Genomic DNA, 21,270 nt, shown 5'->3' with positions numbered 1-21,270 from the left:
CCGTCGCTTTGTTTAGGCAGCGATCGCATTATCTCGCATGCTTGTCAGTCACACTCGACCCGTTTGTGACGTCGGACATCTCACAGCGCTAGACCACGAGCCCGGAACGGACAGGAAGGATTGTATTGCATAACACAATAGCCTATCGAAATTAATGCCACATTCGCAAAGATGTCGCATTCATCCGGTCAATGAATACAATTTCAATTGTGTAAAGTTGCTTGCTTTCCCGAAGTTACTCTCCCAAATTTAATAATTTGCTCTATGATTTACAATAAATGGATAAACGCCGTGGACGAAGAATTAAAGAAACTTTCGACGTGGAATGTTATTTCTTATAGCGCGCAGTTTTAGGGTCCTTATTAAGTATTCTAGTGGGTACAACTAGGCTGAAATAAAACTTACTATTCAACAAATCTTTTTAGCTAACTTTATTTAGACATTGCGAACCTCAGCCTGTTTTCAATTTACAAAAAGCTTTCTAGGCAAGGTAATATCGATACACCGCTTTAGGAATTCATTGGTCTGGGAATTAAATTTGAATGGTATGCAGTAGCTTAACTAACTTCAGTGGGAATTGGTTCCATTAAATGTTTTAGGAACAGGTTTGGTTTGATCTTCGGTACAGTGATCGTCAGTGAGCCAATTGAGAATTTCATTGGTAACAAGTAACAACGGATTAGACTTATAATTTACTTGACTGACTCGACTGCCCGTGACCACGAACGATCTTATTGGTCCGATCTATCATTATGAGTCATCAGTTTAATTATAGTTTGTTAGTCATTGTACATTTTGAAGGTCTAGTGGTTTTCTATGAATTACCTACCTGCCTAGCGTCGAAATGAAACTTACTGAATGATATCATCGCTTTTGGGTTATGCTCCAGTCAAAATATGTATATGAATAGCCGAAGAGAGGAGACAAAATCTTTTCCTTTGGTGTATTAAATTATTTAATTGAACAGACGATTTTGCCCATTGCCCACCAGTCCCTGTCCATTAGCTTTCACTAATATATGCAATTATGGTCCCTAAAAACATTTGATCCTTTTTTTTTGTAAATTTGCAAATTAGCCTTGTCATCGCCTTTTAATCGCAATATGAATGCGTACATTTGTTTAAATTTCATCCAGTTATTCGACGTTGAATACTCTAATATAAAACCATTTATTTAACGTATTTTGTGAATCTTGAGAGGCGTTTTCAAAGGGCCGAAGATCAAAGCTATTGAGGCGAATAAATAAAAGGAGATGGGAACTCTTTTTCTTTATATTCGTGAGGGGCCATATTTCATTCTGTGTTTAAGCAGACGTTTAAAAACGTTTCGCGGGATAGATTGTTATAGAACTGCCTAGAACTCTGTGTTGCTTATCATATAAAAGCATCTCAAACACGGTTGTGCATTCATGGTACGAAGAAAAAGAAAAGAAGGTTTCTTATTCGTAGTTATTATGATCATATTTGAATATAAGAAACCTATATTCCGAAAGAAAATATAATCTGTTTGTCCAAAAATGAATGTCGAACTTCATTCTTGTCTTGCTTTGTGTTTACGTTGTGGTATCTATACATTACATATAAAAGAAAACTAACCACTGAATTATTGATAACAATAACATATAATTATTTTAAAACTGTTTACGTGTTACGTTACGAGGGTACATCATTGTCGGTGTAATCGTTCGTGAAAGCTTTATTCTAGGGATGTCACACGTTATCTAAAACAGCTGTCGGACGCACACAGCCTACAATAAACTCGTTTGTATCCGTTCCGTATATTGTTTGTAATTTAAAATATCGGATGTGTTGGCACGGGTGGCGGACGGTTTATTTTCCAGCTCAATTGTGGAGTTATCCGAGGTGTATTGTTGCGTTGATTAGATCAGGGGAGCTTTGTTCAGAGGAGAATGGCCGGCTTCACGCCGCTATCGTCTGTCGGCCGCACGCGACCTGTTCATGAGTTTGCGGCTACACAGGTTTACCTGTTCCAGCCTTCTCAACGACCGCAGCGCACATTAATGTACAGTAATACCGAGGATTATCTGGTTGCCATAAAGGCATACACTACTATATCCCTACATAGAATTCAACGCGACAATTCTATGATTTCACTAAACATTGTATTACATTGAAAGGCAACGTAGTCTATGATATCTTGTATAACGATTGTCGGTACTCTGTTTACTTCCAGTATCATATTTCCGTTATGATGAAATGTATTTTGATATTGAAACTCAAAGATACTCGACAAAAAGCCCGAAATGGAGGGTACATTTGAAAAGACGCTAACAATACGCTAATGGCTTATGTTTGTGATGACTGTCCCTCCCCGCCAACAGGCTCTATTATCACGGTCGGCCCCTGTGCGCTGAATTGGCTAAATGTTTTGTGCCTCTGAAAAGATTCAAGATGACGGTGAAATTGTTGAGAAAATTGATCACTTCCACTCGAGCAAGTCGGCCTTGTTACTGCAAAACTCGTTATCAGCTTTGTTTGGTGCCCAACCTAAATGTATTTTTTTCATTTCTTTAAGATAATTAGCTTTTTTACAGGTTGAGAAAATAATACTATTTGACAAAAAACAATTTTAGAATGAAAAGATTTCAAGCTTTCAAAGATCATATTAATTTAATAGTTTTATTTCTTAAAGCAGAGTTTAATATAATTTTCTGTCTTTTATTTGTCGTCCAAGAAGCATTTAATTTAATTTGTCTATTACAAAAGAAAGGACTTTAAAATTGTCGTATAGCCGGAGTAGAAAAGTTTTGTAATAAAACCTAAATTTTGCCTGTACTTTATGTACTAAAATACGAGATTGCTGCTTGAATACTTGTTCCAACGTTTTCTAGATATGAACTTTTTAAAACGTTTTATTTTTAAAGTTAGAAAGACTTTTATTCGTTTTTCGTTTACCTACACTTGAAAACCTACGTTTCCAACAGAATACTTTTCAAGAGAGTGCATTGTGTTTACTCTATTCAAAATGTTGAAACAATGTTAACGTATTCTAATGTTTAAATCAACACATAAAAATTTAGATTTAGAAAATAAATAAATAAAGGTATAGATTTCCTTGATTTAGATAAAGCCATATTATTTAGCTCTTTAACTATAATCTCCACTTATATGGGACTGATATGACTAAATTCCAAAGGTAACAACGTGTAATTAAAAAATAGGCTATCGTTAACATCCGAAATTATGTAGGCTATCCAATAGTGTTTAATTAACACAATAATTTTCTTAAGCTAGTTTTATAATAATCACTGACAGAGCTTGACTTTTGCACTTGCATTGATGGCACAAATTTGAAATTTGTGATGGATTACGCGCTATATCGTGGAGGCGATGTAAGCGATGTGTGTGCACACGTCACAGGGTGTGTCGATCAATCACGGGCGCGGATGGACGAGCGACAGGCCATTAGGGCGCTTCGTCGCCAGCCGGACTCAGGTGCCGTTGGTCCGGCCGAGGCGCCCCGACAACAGCCCAGCCCTTGTTGTCTTCAATCACCCCACCAATCGACCGCATGATTCATATTGCTTCACTACTAAAGCTATATTATTAACTACTCTATCCTTTAAGGACAACGTTGAATAAAACACTGGTCAAGTGAGAATCGCGAGAGTCGGGGTGCAGTAAGTATAAATATGCTAAAATAAAAATGGTCACCCATTAAGTTCATGGTGGTAACATCCGTTGCTTAACCTTGATTTTTATTAGGTATGCAGTATATAGGTAGTGTGAAATTGGCAACAGAAATTCGTCATCTTTGATAATTTCAACTGTCTGGGAATCACGGTTTATGTGACGGACAGTGGTTCTAATAGGGTTCCGTTTTTACCCGTGGGTACAAAACCTAAAGGATAACAAAATCTTTCAACTACGTGTCGGACTCGCGATACTGAAAAAAAGTCACTTAACAAATTATTGGCCGTGCCAACCGTTGCTTCACTTCCTTTCATGTTAATATTTAATTACGAATAAATCAATTAAGGTTTGATCTCGATTATCTAATGCAGTATGACGCTTATGACAATGTAATGTGTTTGATGATTACGGGCTGGCATTGTACGCGGCACATGTCATCTTTATATATGTGTCACTGTGCTAGACAGTTTTGTTTCGTTCGGAATGCTCTTCTTGTGTTCAATGTTAGGTACCTATAATAACTGTTTTATACTCTCCTGTTTTCTTATCGGAAGTATGTAATTTAATATCTGAATATAACTGCGGTCTTTTCGCTGTACTATAAAGCCAGATTACATTTTTTACTCTTCAATTTCGATATGTCAGTGAATTATTTTTAATGAAATGTTAAGAGAATCCAATAGTCTATAAGCCTAACTAAAACACCATACCATTCATTAATTTCATATTTGTATTTATTTAATACCATGCTAATGTTAATTATATTTCTTTACAACACGCAAGATACATTAAAACTTTTCAACGTAGTAATTTATTATACGTAGTACACGCTAAGGTCCCTCGGATTCTACGAATTTCAAAATTATATCTTTACTTTGTATTTCAAATTACTAATACCGAAAATGTAGGCGACTAAATGCAAAAGGCACTCATAATATGGTACGATGCAGTTAAACATAACTGCATGAACACGACATACACTCTAAATCTGATCTCGGAATGTGGATCATACATAATATATATATACATAAATAGCTGTTGCCCGCGACTACGCCCGCGTGGACTTCAGTTTACAGTGCGCAGTGGTACTCGATTCCGTGGGAACGCCGGGATATAATGTGGCCTTGACCCTTCATTAATCCCTCTTACAACTGTTTTTTTACAGTTAAAGTAGCCTATGTCCTTGTTCTGGCTGTATATCTGTGTACCAAATTTCATTAAAATCAGTTCTGTAGTTTTAGCTTGAAAGCGAGACAAACAGACAGACAGTGATACTTTCCCAATTATAATATTAGTATGAATGACGCTCTTAGAAAAGATCCGGATACATGAGTAACCACAGCACGTGGTATCCATGCCATAATAGACTGTGTCCATTAATTAGACCGACATGTTTCATCGCAAATGGACATCGGTGACGCGTACAGTACGGTTGCGAGCGCCCGTTATAACGTATGTAATTGATGGTCGCACCTCTAATGCTTTTTGCTTTGCATAAACATTACTCGACCCGTTTTTGTTTAGCTTCCGATATCATCTAAAATGTTTACGTATACTCCCGTGTTTATCCATTCACTGTGCTCTTAATGTTAGCTCGTGTTGTGTTCACACGGTATCATAAAGATTAGATAACTTAATAAATCGTCATCTATCCTCGTCTGCGAGTAGCTTATCCCCCGTTCCGCTTTAGTATGGAGCTATTCACCTTTCACATGTAGGCCATTAGTAGAAAGATAGGCTCGATATTGTAGCACGTGCCTCTTCCCGCGCCCGCGCGCCCTGCCTCGTTTGAGATAAGCCTGGAGCGTTAAATATGTGCCTCTCGTGGCTTGTGGTCTGCGATAGCGCCTACTAAACGTGGATACACCCGTTTGTTTATAATCTTTTTATGTTTTGATCGTAATTCTTGAAATCGTTGCTCTTGAAACGACGCTACTTTCATGGTTTCTCTTTTCAGGTACGACGCAGAACATTTTATTATTGTAATTTTCCGAACCAGCTTTATCGTAAGTAGTTACCATAATTTTATTAGGGTACCTATACCTTCCGCTTTTATACGAAGATATTTTCTGGCTATGCCTTAGTAAGTTTTTGCATATCGTCTCCTCCGCTAAATTGAAATACTTTAACTTACCATTCTTTTTGCGTAAAAGCTACAATCAGATATAGTAGTGAAATAGTCTAGTATAAATGATAATGCTATTATATGGGATTATAAATTCAATCTCATAATTTCAGCAAATATGTAAAAATAATTGTTCAATATATGCATTTCTTAACATGAAAGATGTGTAAAAATAATATATGTTGCTCTTGTTATATTAAGGCTGCATTGTTATTACCTTTAATATTTCGAGATATTTAATCTAAAACGACAGCTAGTGATAGATAGTCCCTTGACGACCCCTTTCGTAAAGAGCTCCGAATGTCAACTGGCTTGACACTTGGAATACCACGATACACCGAATTTGTCGGCAAGGAATGTCGCCACGAGGTTGCAGAGGCGAATATCTTCGGACCAAATACCTTTGAGTCAAATAACAATACAGAATAGATTTTAGTGGAGTAAACTACCTTACTGACCTACATAGTAAAGGTTCTGGTACAACAATCGTGAATACCCGCTGAATTTTTAATGGCCCAAGCTTGACCCATGGGATTCAATAGTACTAATCGAATTGGCAATATACACGCTATGGGTACGGAAATGTGCAGTACCAGGGATTTTATTGAATTATTGAAGCCGAAAATATTTCGCAAAACTCCGGTTTGGCTTTTAGTTTAGAAAGAATTCCTGGAAGAGTGGTTTTCGAAATCATCTGAATCCACGTGAGAGACGTGCCTACAAAAGTTTTTGCTATTTTTATTAGCTCTTCGCCTTTCAATTTTTGCATAAGTTACTTCATCGAAATGCAATAACATGGTTTTTTTAAGTGCTAACATTTTACCTTATTATTGTGTTTTAGATATAGACGAAGATGGAAGAATGAGACCAATAAATAATAAATGCGAACCCATTGGAACCATACAATTTTTCGCCAGCATAAATTGTCCATTCAAGCATTCAAAGTCAACTTCCGAATTCAAAAACTCCTATCCCTCCTGACGATTTGGTAATGAACTGTAATTAGGGATTTTGCTGAAATTCTTATTGTCAATTTGTATTGTTGGTATAAAGTGATAGCTCTAATTTATATCCATATTTATTAAGGTCGGGCCTCTCATTGAACTCTGGTGACATGGCAAAGTAGTCGTTATTCATACAGCGATTAAGGTTAAAATTTAAATTGAAAGTTCCGCCGATATTTTATTCCGATGCTTATAACGTAGACGTCATCTAAATAAATATTTAAAATGGAGCTCCCGAGTTTGGTTTTCAGTTTAGTTATGGGTTTTAAAAGCTTCTACTAAACTTAGTACTATTGATTATATAAAAAAGGATTATTTCCGTGTTTACAATATTAGTATGAACAATAAAAAAAGCCTTTTTGTTTTAAACAAGATTTGACCTAGTTTTCAAATAGATTCAATCAATTATGTTCGGTTCTAAAAGCTTTGTTTTTATAGTTTTGGTTAAACAATGGAGTATTTATTTAACAGTTGAACAGCTGTACCAATGTATAGAGAACACAGTGATATCAGTGATCTAATTATTTACAACAGACCAGTTGTTACAATAAGACTTGCATCATTTGGGAGCAGTTACAAAACACGTTTGCCTAAGATGGTACGTATCAGTTTCGCTGGAAATGTATCTCATTGCCGATTCCGTTCAATTTCAGCATTCAAATATTTATCTACTTTTATGTTGTTTCTAAGATAAGCTTGAACAAGTACATTTATAGTAGATTTTTGATCTATTTTGAAATGGGAAACTGTACGTAGTTCGGTTAGGCATTGATGCATTATAAAATCGGCCAAGGAGACTACACTGAGGGTTTCATACAAATAATGCAAAAGAAAAATATTTTACCAATAAATTAGTCAAAATTTTCAAAATTCTCACCGTACCAAATTTTGATCTTAATTGTTTTTTTGCTACTTTAGTGGCAACAGTCAAAAACTTAATATTTTTTTGAAACTGTTGAGGCACAGAGCTTTCTTCTTGAGTTTTAAACATTAACGTAGTTAGGTGTATCGAATATCGGTATCCTCTATAATGGCGTGAAGCATAGTTCAACAGGATAATAAGTGGGTGAGGACAGTACAGTGAGCGTGTTGCTGGTATTGTTCGTGACGGTGACGTCGGAACCGCTTTGTTCTAGCGGGGCACAACGCGGGCGTTACCTTATCTTATTACACGTGTCGCCGACGGACTAACGAAGCCGACAATAGTTACATCTGATGATTTAATACGTCTCATACAATGACCACGACATCCAAAACACCAACATTACAGTACCCTAAACCCAGTAAATGGTAGGTAAATCTAACCAAATGGGATGTCGATTCAATTCGTTCCCGACAAGACCTCGGTAATTTATCCTGTACCACGTTAATTAACCAGAATTTGTCTTTTGAAAGCGATTTAATCACGGAACTACGTTATCGCTATCTCGTGCGACGGCGGTGGAATTACAGGTAAGTAGAGATGACTCCCGTAATAGTCCAGAAAACATAGCCTTAGTTGCAAATAGTATTTGCATTTTAAACGTATAATTTGTTCTGTTGAGGTAAAGCTCTGTATAAATATCAATATCTAGATATTCTTGTATTTTGCAATTCAAATATCACTAGTTCTGTGATTTATAAATGGCGTAATAGCCTACGTTAAGGAGGAAAATAATAAAATATCACAAACCAGGATACGAACTAATTGATAACATAAAACATGATTTTCGTAACAATATTCAGCACCAAAGTATTAGGGTGATACCGGTATGTAATGTCTGGCCGTGTCTATTTATCACTGCCAAAAGAAACTAGATAACTTATTAGGGTGACAACACGTGCGTAAGAAGACGAATATTTGTCTTATATAAGGCAGAGGTAACATGGGTTACGTGTTCGTCTTAGTGGTATCTTCATACATTTTTTGTCGGCATGTTTATGCCTTCGCCCCTCTGTACAACATTTATTGTAACAGTTCTTACTACTTCGGGCGCTTGCTGTAATGTATTGAAATTATTGCTTAGTAAAGTAGCTTTTATAGGATTTAGTTGACATAATCGTTACCAGTCTACGTGCCTATTATCAGGTGTAACATAAGTCAGGGAACATATATTCCATGTTGCACTCAGAACAAGCATTGCAGCGGAGGTTTGCCGTCGTTTTTCATATAATATGCTCCATAAAAGCAATACAGTGGTGGCAAACGCCCACAAATGGCAAATTTTAAATTACCTTCCGTTAAGACCTGGATTGCGGCAGTTAGCTGCGCTACGCTGCGACTATGGCGCGTTAATGAGTTCATGCCATATGTGGCCATAACACAATGTCCTCGCAATTGTTGCCCTGGATATTATCCATATTTTGTGCTTTGTTTTTGTGTTACCACATTGTGCGTTATTTTTTCGTAACAATGCTTGCATTGTGGTATCATCTTTACTGAATTGAATGCTGAATTTAACCTTAACTGTATAGGAGAATCAGTATACTTTTTAATTGTAAAACTTTTGTAAATATGAAATCTTTTCTACATGGACATGATGAATGTTTCCAAATTGTTTTTATGATATTTCTGCAACGGGTTGCGATATCTCAAGGAATGTAACCGTCAACGTATTAGGTTAAAGAATGGCTACCGGTTCTCATCATTTAAAGACCAATGAATTGTGAAGTACCTATAGTTGGTTGTATATCACATTTATGCAATTATTTTAATATGATTATTATTATTTATAAATTAAATACTAAGCTAGCTGATGCAGAAATAAAATTTCATTCATAAATTTACCACACAACACTATCAACAATGATAATTCATATCGTTACTGCTCTATAACAGCTTTACCCAGGAAAAATCGTGCTTAGGTTAACTAAGGTTAAAAAAGGCATGCCCTTTTAAATATCCCGTAGTGAGACAAACTGTTTTCTTCCTGGCCACAGAAAATTTGATTTTCAGGTGTTCCTCTGTTTTCTGAATCCTCCATTTGCTTTGTTTGACGACACACACTTTGAGGCTCATTATAAAACCTATTTGACTTCTCGCACGAACTCACAAACATGGCTTTTATTAAGCAAATAAATGTAAGACCTACATACATAATTTACTAATTAGCCTTATTTTCGTTATTGATGTATCTAAAGACCGTAGTAATATATTATTTCGTCTTCTATCTATGAAAGAGACTCATTACTGTACTTTTAATATGTTACGGAGCTCCGACATAATAGTTAACGACCGAAGTCGAACAATTTGTCATGTATCACGGATCTGATTTTTGGCGCTGATATTGACACACGTGTTACTCTTACATGCCACGTAAAAAGCTTTGTTACGAGATTATTAACGTATCTTTTCGTTGATATTTTTCGTAAATGAGGGAAAAGCTTGACAATTAAGTAAATATCAGATTTTATCTTTTGCCTCGTAAATATTTTTTAAATAAGATTTGTAGCCTGTATTTTTATATTTTTATTGAATATTTTATAACAGTTTACATACGCAGGATCAGATTCGGACCCCGACGGAGTACTACTCAGAGAGACTGGAGAAACTGGTCGGGCGATCCCGATAATCACGAGTGGCAAAACCGTTATTAAGTTAATCAATAATTGAAATTTCCTCACGAAATACATATATTATAATGTAAAATATAGAATTTTTCATTTCTTCATCAGCCAGTTCTTTCAATGTATTTATTTAACAAGATGATGTCACAGGCACGATGACATCGTCACGTCGTACTTTCGTTTCCTTATAATAAATTTGTAACATAAAAAAGCGATTTAACACCATTTGACGTTCGCGCACGTTCAGTTTCTATTCATACTTATTGGTAATTCTATTCAACTAAATGTTACTGATTAGGTTTACGTGACTTCCGTGGTTCTCGTTTTCATGTACCTTATATTTGTTCTCCGCTGTCAACTTCTTTAATAGCTACAGTGTTTAGGTTATATTCATTTTCAAGCAAAAGTTTTGTTTGTCTTGGACCTTCGTCGTTTATTTTGCCCTCTCTCATTATGAGCAGACTTTACGAATTTATATTTTTCCCCGAAGGTTAGTCTATATACATTGTTAATTTGTTGTTCACGTGTAAGTAAACATCCTACCGAACTACCGGAAAAGGCAGCGACTCCTGCAAAGGAAGTTATTTATTGGCTCACAATTGTCTCTGAATTACCGGCGGCGTCCTATTTTATTTCCTTCCCAATCTGTACATACTAGTGCTCCAATGTATTTTTATATTTGTTTGTCACTGAAAAAAACACATATTCATACAAACCACGAAACGAAACCCTTTGTTCTCTTAATATTAAAAAGCCACATAAAAATGAGGATAAAAATAACATGGTAGTGTAGGGACAGCATTTTACAGCGTTCCATTGTTTGGTTTCTGTTATAATTACGGAAGTAACTAACAACATGGCTACAACCTGTTGGAAGCGTAGCCTACAATACAAATAGAAAAGTTTAAATCTGCTGAAGTTTTACGGGCAAATATAAAAGGGTACAAAACAACTGCTAAAAAGGAAATAAACCTGGGTTCATGCCATTCATATTGTTATGAAAGCATCCTCTGATGAAACATTTTCATGATCTACTAACAACGCTGTCTAAATCGTTAACCCAATCAAATCAAATTCCGCGGAAGGTTTCATGTAACGTTGAGTAAAATGCCTGAGGAAAAATTAATCTAGTGTCTGGGACCAACAAATATTGTTGTTTGTCGGCTCCGGCGGCTATAAGTAATCTCGGCACGTTATGCACTCAGCCGGGTGGTTTATTGGGAAAGTGGATGCCACGCCACTACGCCAACTAATGCCTCACAAATGTTTGTTGACACAGCGCTCGTGTAATTGCCTCTCGCTTCCGATAAAAAATACTGATTTAGACATTTCTTTTCTTACTTTTTTAATATTCAATTAGATTTTCAAATGGATGATGATGCCTTTCAAATGTTCCTTTTTTAACTTCTGTAGTAATAAGGTTAATATTTCATATTTTTTTACATCAGTACTTGGTAAGTAGACGTACAAAAAAATAAGAATTAACTATTTTGATATTAGTTTAAGCTTTGACACACATATACTTCATTCTACTTATTTGAAATTGAACAGTATTCAAACTGTTATGTTCGTTTAGGCTCAATTAATTTATTTAATAAATTCTTAGAGGCCCCTGCGTACCGTCTGTCTCCGGTTCGTTCCGAAGTTATGAATTTATATAGCCGGACGTGTTCAGAATTTATGCGCAGATGTGTTTTCTTAGTTTGCGTCCCTGCAACCGTAAGAAATTCATCTTTGGTGCCATCACCAGATGTTCCCTGGCATGATCTCTTTTGAACTCTACGTTTTCACTAATTAATACATACAATGAACAAATAGTCTAGTTATAGATATGGTACATTTATTTCATTAAATTTGTTGCACGAAATCCTTACGTTACAGTAATTTACTTTCGAACGTATTAAGCTCCATCATCAATGTATCCACATTTTCACTTGGTATCTTGTGAATATTAGAATCGATCGCAGTCAGCTCAATTGTCTAGGTGGGTCGGCTAGTGCTTAACTCGTTGAGAAGTAATCTTAGATCGTACTTACTGGTTGTAGCTGACAGCAGTTATGACGTTCCCATCGCTTTGTTGTCTCGCACAGCCATTGTCCCCTGAGGCTCGCGGTTAGTTTTAATTAAGTTCGCTTTGAATGTTCATTTCCGATTGTACGATCCCAGAGAATGCACATAAAAGTTTTTTCTTTTCTCTTTATTGTAACTAGGTCCCCACTTCATTACGAGATAGTCATATTACCCTCTGTAATTCCCGAAGGAAATCCTTCATCGACGGTCCGCCGCAGATAGCTATTTATTCACGCTGTTCAATTTCCTTTTTACTACATTAAACGAGTATTTATTAATGTTATCATACTAGTTTTCTTTATGCTGGATGAACATTGAGTTTCTATTAGTAAGTAGTGTAATATTATAAAGCGAGTACTAGCTACGAACTTAGTTAATGGTACATACTAGAGTAAGTAGGTCGCTAAATACGTACGTACTTAGGTATGAGAAAAGTTAAATGCGTAAATTAATTTTGAAATATTGGCGTAGAAGGTGGTAGAGACATTTAACTTGGGCTTTGAAGGAAACCGAGATGTAATTAAAAATAAATATTTGGCACGAAATCCGGGTCGCAGCGGTTAAGCGGAGACATTTCCACCCTTTGAACAAGTTCTTGTTTATGTTTGCTGATTAAACAAATAAAAGTGGAAATTCTGTCTTAATCTGGGAAAACTTTTACGTTACCTACTGTGTTGAGTTAAATTATTTTGCGTAAATAATTTACATTTCTAAAGCTGAAATTCTTTATAAGTATTTATTAAAATGGTTACAACTTGGACCAATTTGCATTGCGGCCACTGAGGGAGTTTGAATTCGGTAAACTTAGCAAAGATATACGAAACGATAGCGAAGCTTAAGCACAGCAAGAACACAAAGATTTTTGCTAGAGATACGTAAAACAAGACATTGTTGTAGTAATTACACGGTCGATTTGAATTCATAGAGCGTACGCATAATTAACTGGCAGTCAGCGGCGCTATTTGATTGCACATTAGCAAGCTAACTCGATGCCAAGTCACGACTAATGGTACAACAACAACTCTCATCTAATGGACTCGCCTGCTCTACACAGCGCATGGTCATCTAAAGGAAATAACTGCCTTGCAAATATACTCGTAAATTAAAATAGATTGTGCAACTAAATTACCGCATTTGGTATCTGTTTTAAAAGTTTCCGACGTTTAAAAAGTTAATTGCATTGTTGGCGACATTCCATTTTACTCGATAATGTGGAAATGCACAAATGCAGTTATCTAACGCTTTTTATTCGATTCCGTCGCCTCTGCACCTGCCCTCGCCAGTTTTCCAAACTATTTTCATGAAAATGTTCCTTGTATTCACCTAAATTTTATTTCGGTCTTACGTTCAATGCCGAAAATCAATCTTTTCTTCATTGCAGCAGTAAATTATTTGATAAATCTAACCAGCTGAACCATTGATTAAAGATGAATTCCGTTTATTTTCCAAACATTTGAACTGATATGCTGATAAAATCACAAAATGAAAATGTTTTTTGAAAAGGTAGAGAAACTTCTACATCCCTAAGTAACAGAAGCCCATCTGAGTTTTTTTTTGTATTTCAACTATATTTTTAAGAATCCACACTTTTCTTTTATATTTTCCTCACCACATCTGTTCCCGCATTTTCTTAATTTTAAGACGACGTTTTTCTTTTATATTTCATTTCTATTACAAGTTTTGTGATAAACGTAAACACGGGAGTGTTCCTCACATCACAATAATGATTCCGTTGTTCGCACTCTGCCCGTAGTCCGTGCTTCCTCTGCGCTTTTTCCCGAATATGTTTATAAGCCAGGAAATAATACATTTCCCGAGCTCAGGTCTTACGTGTCGACGTAGATAGTTCATAAGAGAAAAGCAGATCCGTAAATTCGTAGTGCTCCGTTGTATTTGCTTTTATGATTCGCCACGCGAGCTACAAATAGCTGAGGTTTTCCACGTGTGTGTTCAGTTACATTTACTGCGGTAATATTTCAAAAGGTTACACTGTTTGAAAACCTTTTAGGTAAAGCATATAAATAGTAAAGTTGAATGGAATATGTGAACACGCAACTGTAGCAAAGAGAAGAAACTTAAATACGAATACTAAGTTGAACTGTTCAAATTTTAGCTCTCTTCAGGAAGCGAAGAAGTCTGAAGTCGTTTTCGTGATTGGATTTTATTTCCTTCTTATTTTGATCGTCAGTCTTCAAAGGTCGCACTGTCATTAATCGCTTTATAAGAGAGGAAGTGCAAAGTGGAGCGTACGAGCACGCTCTAGCACCCCCCTTCACACCCCGTCCCTGAATTCATTATTATACTCCAAGTGAGGATGCGCTTCAAGAAACTGCTGACTTCCACTCCATGTCGACCCGTGAGAGGATTCGACGGTTTATTGCGTTTTCGGGAACTTCGTCTATTGATATTGAGGCAACCGAGTTTAATTGCATTTTTATGTGTACGTTTACTTTATATAGGTCAAATCTTTTAAATTTGACTGCATTTTGTGATGGCCATAAAAGTTTAAATTTACGCAAATATTAAATACGAATTGTATCGATATTTGAGTACGTAGTAGTGAATATTTATGGTATTAAATATAATTTAAAAAATATAATAACGTAAAACAGGCAGTACATGACCACTAGACTTATTAATGAAAAACCTCGCTACATTAGTTTTAAGAATCTGATATTTTATTAATAAGCTGAAGCTGGCTACGGCGAGACTTTAATTAAAATTCGTCCATCTTCTAGGTGTGCGACTACTCTCGTAATTTATAAGATAGTGAAACGAATGCGATAAAGCACTTGACTGTACTCAAATGATTTTGGTAATATTGTTCTAAAAGATATCATAGGTAGGAACTCTATCGGGGTGATAGGTGCTCAAAAATATATTATAAATCGATGAAATATATCGTTCATTTACATTCATAATAAAATCCTTCTCTTATTCGAACTACTTAATGTATTCCTCGCAGCATGCAAAATATTAGGAAATTAAAGTAAAGGTTTATAGGCTAAATGAATTCGGTTCTAATCTCAATAAAAATCATGTTTTGAAAATCATTAATAAACAGTTACTTTGCGTTAATTATAAAGAAAATCCGCCTCATATTTTGAATTAATCGCCAAGCAATTCCTTGGAAAAAACATGGCTAATGCCGCCATCAGCGAGTATCATAAGCCCCGTTAAGATAGAGATAAGAAGATTGTCTTTAATATCATAAGTAACAAACGAGTGTTTTGCAAACAGCTTGTGTTTAGATCATTGTTCTTTGTAGCGACGTCGGCAAGGCCAGGGAGCGCAGTTGTACATTGCAGGCGCCTGACGGTTGCCAGTCTTGGCACCAGCCGGACACTTGAGACGCTGGCTACCGGCCCAACGCGCTTTATCTTAATGCACTCGCCTGTCCTGTCCTTTCACTATGTTCATAGCTCGCTTCTCCACTCTACGATTGCATGTTTCTGCCATACGACGCATCGTTAGCGTGAAATTTGATACGACTTCGCTCCTTTACAACCAACCGTCCCGAAGCAAACCCTCGTCTAAATAATGTTACTAATTCAGAAATCTCACAGTTTTGTTAACCTCTAACGAAATTTGTGTTTTTGGGGCCGCACATGCGCGCATCGGTGAAGAGAACAGGAATTTAATTCGGGTGTTTCTTCTCTTAGGGAGTGACGGGTTGTGACATGGTGCGACGTCCAACCCAGCGATTTTCCGCCACATTTTCTGTAACCGAGAAAGGATTTTATTGTATCCGAGAAATTCCAACATTAAACCATATTTATGCTGGTAGTTTTAGTAAAAATATAAACACTAACAGAAACAGCATGAATTTGGTTATTTGAAAATAGGAAGTAAGTAGGTATGTGTAGTCGTGTGTGACTCTTAAAATTAACATTAAGCGTATTCTGCGGCTTTAAATTCCTTATCTATAAATTCGGTACACTACTACCCACAATATATTATTATGCAATTTTAATTTTAGGTTACCTATATTAGCATATGATAAACAGACAAAGCTAACGTTAGGTTCGCTGTGCTCAGTTAGATAACTCGTTACCCAACGACACGAGAGAACATCAAACACGTCTTAAAGACTATTTACCATAAACAAACACGAATATAGAAGTGTAGATGTTTTAAATTCACCGAGATTTCGATGACTTCAGTAAAAAATATTTATGACGAAATTTTATAAAACCCTCAGGTAGTTCAATACCCACTTAAATTCCAAAGTTAAACAGTTTTCCATATAATGTGAACGAAGATCGATCTCATCGCTGTTCCTCAAGAATTCTTTTAGCTGAACTTAAAACTTCTCGAGAGGAAACATCTGTCGTCTTTTCAACTCGGATTCATTGAACACAACGCTTCAGATTGTTAACAATTACCTTCGTTTAATGAAATCTTGCTTTCTGCTGGCACGAAAATAAATTTCTCTTCTAGATAGTGTTTCGTTGTTATGTATTTCAAAATGTTCTATTCAAACTTTAGTTTTACTTTTAATCGCGTCAGTTGATTTGAAAACGACATCAAACAATTGAGTTCTCATATTATGTAAGCTATTACTAGTTAAGCGTTTTCCATTGTTGATCCTTTACCATCTCTTCTTTCTCTCTTCTTCTCTTCTCTTCAGTTTTCTAAGTTCTATCGATATATAGTTGTCTAATTACTCCGTGTACTTTGATATAAACAGATCTGCTTATCTATCGGTATGCCGGTCATGTAATATCTGGAATGCGAAACCGTCGTATAACATCTCCAAACTAGTGCATCGTATTAACTGTTAATGATTCTATATCTTGCATGTATTCTAGGTCACAGCTTAGCACTAAACATGGACTCTAACAGCGATTAGCATGGCGTGTATCACGCGTGATGTCAGCTGTTTGCCCATTACACGAGTATGCTACTAAACCATTGTTCACATCCACTACCCATTAAATTAACGACCTTAATGCGTTCACACCACACAAATCTATTACAGACACTTCTATATCAAAGTAACATAAATCATCTACTTCAATTAACCTTTTTCGATCCATTTCAAAATTGTGTTCAATATTTTCAATGTTGTCTCGTTTTATTAGAAATAAAATTAACATAAATAAATCAAATTATCTATTTATAGCGTACCCTTTGAATCTTTGTTTACCCAAACCTCCACGAAGGTGGATCCAATAAATCATAAACTTAGTTTCGAACGCTCTCATATCTCGGCTATCGATATTTGAAAGACCTATCGATATTATAATATGTATGAAGTATTGGAGAACTGTATGATTTATGTGCTGTATTCAAACCATCTTATACGCAAGTGGTACATGCGTATTATTGATCTACTATATTAGTTGTCTTCATTTAAGAAATTATCAGTTCTATGCGGCAAATCTTGTATCGCTCTGGAGGGTTGCATCCCTCTGTATTGGAAGTGGAATCACGTTCATTTCGCGGCGGATATAGGGCCCCACGTTACGGGCCAATCCGACGACACGATGATGGTTCGTCGACGACTACGATTTCCGGCTCGCACACGCCTATGCGCCAGTTTATTCTATGTTTACGCCTGATAAACTCGCTCATATTCAAACACGGTATCGATGTAAGCATGTATCATTCCTATTCCTTATCATCGCTTTTTTTTCTCCGAATACGCTCTGTGAGGATTTTCTTAGTGAGTAACGTCTAAACAGGAGCTAGAAATGTCGCCTCAACGAATAATTTATTTTATCTCCGTATTGAAATTCAAATGTAGTTAACTTATTGATTGTGTGCCGTCCACTCAGGAAATGGTTTGTTGGGACGTTAAACAGCTTAGTGACGCATGCATAACAACTATGAGTGAAACCATTTAGAACGTGAAAAAACTCGTTTTGAATGGGTGGATAAATGTAAAGAGCCCAACAGGTTAGGGAAGCGGCGGAGCCGACAAAGCCTATTTGACAAACACAAAGTAACTCTTAACAAATATCGGGTTCCTACACGCTAATGCAAGGGAACCTCTATACCGCAGCCCTCTTTGTCAAAAGATGTAGCATATATTTTAAAAAGTAATTAATGTCTTTTACGAGTTATCATTTAGATCAGATTTAGTTGTGGTTTGGTTTTGTCCGGTTACTCAGAATCCAACAGATAGTCCGTGAGATCATTTTCGCGAGCTATCTAGATGCAAATGTTATTCACGAAAATGCTGTGGGTAACTGAATATTCAGTCGTTCACAACAATGAACTGATTAACTACTTTGTAATTCAACGTGCGTCCACGCTTTTCGGTTAAGTCGCTCTTTCACGAACATGTGCGGAGCGAAGAATATTATCCATGGCGTCTACGTAAATATTTGTCAACTATAAACAGGTTATGAAAATCAGTTGTTGAATATCGACAAGGATTATTTTAGATCATAATGTGGGCTGTCGTATAAAACGCCCACAAAAATAAAAAACAATTCATCCGACTCTATAATTTTCCCCAAAAAACGTTTAAGATGGGCTACGTACTTATCTAAGTATAGAAAGCCTAGCATGATAATACTGATCGATATATCTTAAGTATACAAATTACAATTCAGTTTCTAGACAATGTAAAGGTTGCTCAAGACGAGACCACAATTTACATGCGGAATGAGATTTGTCATCCCGAGTTTGGTTGTGGGCGGGTAAGACGGGCCGGCTTACTGGAACGTATTTTATTTACCGAGAGCACGTGACGGACTTGCCTGAAGACGCAGCCGGCGCTCAACCGCTCGTTTGTCACTCAAAATTACCTACGTAGAACCCAAGACGTTTACTCATTTGAAATATTTAATAAAATCGAACCTGGCGCCGCTTTGTCTTTCTCAGTAATTAGGTACCTGAGAATAATTCAGTTTTAATATGAATTGATGATTGTCTGTTTGTTACGACGATCCATTTCGATTTGAGGTTTATTTATTTTTGGCTAACAGATAATTTATTAAAAGCTTTAGCAAATAATTTCAGTTGTTTAATTTTCTAGCCATTTTTACTATGGAAGGCCGCAGGAATGTAAGCCCGGTTAAATGAATTTTGTTACCGTTTAAACTAAAGACTTAACTAATTAAAGATCAACACTGGCCTTGTTTTGTTTGCACGTGCCTAATACCGTATTATGAGGAAGTTGAAATGTGTAAATAGCCTTTTTAGAATGAGGCCGAAATCCCATTACAAGAGACGTCGCGTCCGGGCCGCAAATTGGATTCACGAGGGATGGACGGGCCAAAATAATGCGGCTTCGACGCTACAACCTTTTTAATTTGTGTGAAAATTTACTACGCGAATATACTCCAACCCCTTCTATTCTCAAAATCTTGAAAATGAACGAATACCCGAAACGTGTTTATTGTTTATATTACAATATTGTTGTTTTAGGAAATTATAATTAATTTGCACTAATATTACTAAATTTTACAAAGGCTAGCGAAATATAGCAATTTTTCGTCTATTGAGAGTTAACTTTGATTTAAAATACAAACTTAAAGCAACGGCGACTCGTCTTTAAGAACAAAAACTTAAGCAACTTGTAATATATTTTTAATCGACTAAAGTATCATACCGCAGCATATCGTGTACAATTTGCATGCATAAAACATCGATTTTATGCCATCAGCCTCTGCAATATTAGAACAAAACAAATTGGAGTATCGAATTTATCGTGAAAACGTGACACATTCGTCGAAAGGTAAATGTCACGCAACTCATCGGGCGAGCATTGTTCGTTGCACCCATTCCTGGTACTTACCTCAAAACTTCCAATCCGTGTGTATTAAATAACATTTTATTATACAGCGGATTTATAATCGGATTGTCGGCATTGGAAAACCTAGCATGCTTAGTTACATTAAAATATAAAATATTCCTAACTATTTTGGTCACGATGTTTTTTATAGAAAAGCTACTTAATGGATGAGTTTTTCAGGCGTAGAAATGAGATCCAAAGGGATGAAATTGAAAACAAAACCGACTCAGATATCATCGGATATGAGAAATTGTTGCAGCGATTACAGCGTGAGCTACCAAAAGCAAAACGTATTGCGACGAGTCAATTGCCTGTTCAAATAGACATACGTAGGCGGAATAGCAAATGTTAGCACCTATGGCTACTATTATATAGAGGAAAAATCCCGTCACACAACTAGCTGTACCCAATGGATTTGTTTATCTGTTACTATTGATACACCATGATATTTTTATGAGTCTTCTTTCAGAGTTCATATAAATAGTTTTGTTTATAGATAAACTTGCCAAAATTTTCCAAGTTGTAGTTGAGTAAGAATACTATTTAATGTTATCTGTATCGACAGAACTAGACATAAGTGGTTTCCACCATTGATACACACTGAGTCAGATCCAATAGTGTTATATGTGATCAAAAACATTCATAGGTACAACTATTTGCTTTTAAAATATCTTTAATGTACGATATGATGTATTTACATGATGCATTTAGAGGAGCTCGTGGCTAACCTATAACCGCATAAGTGATTCGATCACAGGTTAAGCTATGCTTGACGCGGTTGGTCTGTAGATGGGTGACCATCTTTGTCATAACGAGTTCCTCCGTGTTTCGGAAGGCACGTAAAATTGTGGGTCCCGGCTGTTATTCCTACATCTTTGACAGTCGTTACAGGTAGTCAGAAGCTTGAAAAAGTCTGACAGCCAGTCTAACCAAGGGTATCGTGTTGCCCAGGTAACTGGGTTGAGGAGGTCAGATAGGCAGTCGCTCCTTGTAAAACACTGGTACTTAGCTGAAACCGGTTGGACTGGTAGCCGACCCCAACATAGTTGGGAAAAGGCTAGGCCAATGATGATGATGTATTTACATGGGCACTGGTATTTGAAGGGCATACGGTAATCATCATCT

Source organism: Trichoplusia ni, chromosome 17, assembly GCF_003590095.1.
Source record: "Trichoplusia ni isolate ovarian cell line Hi5 chromosome 17, tn1, whole genome shotgun sequence".
Taxonomy (NCBI): domain Eukaryota; kingdom Metazoa; phylum Arthropoda; class Insecta; order Lepidoptera; family Noctuidae; genus Trichoplusia; species Trichoplusia ni.
This window is presented reverse-complemented; position numbering follows the sequence as displayed.